Source organism: Lupinus angustifolius, chromosome LG01, assembly GCF_001865875.1.
Source record: "Lupinus angustifolius cultivar Tanjil chromosome LG01, LupAngTanjil_v1.0, whole genome shotgun sequence".
NCBI lineage: Eukaryota > Viridiplantae > Streptophyta > Magnoliopsida > Fabales > Fabaceae > Lupinus > Lupinus angustifolius.
The window spans coordinates 36,111,464-36,111,754 of record NC_032009.1 but is presented as its reverse complement, the minus strand read 5'-3'; positions in this window follow the sequence as shown (position 1 = coordinate 36,111,754).

Below are 291 nucleotides of genomic sequence, written 5' to 3'. Positions count from 1 at the left end.
ACCTCTTCCTCATCCTATCCTTATCCTCATCCTCATCCTCTTCCATATTCTCATCCTCATCCTATCCTCATCCTCATCCTCATTCACGTCATCATCCTATCCTCCTCCTCATCTTCATCCTATCCTCATTCTAATTCTCGTCGTCATCCTTTCCACTTCCTCATCCTCATCCTCCTCCTCTTCCTCCTCTTAATCGTATCCTCATTCTCATCCCCATCCTCATCCTCATCCTCATCCTCATCCTTATCCTCATCCACATTCTCATCCTCATCATATCCTCATCCTCATCAT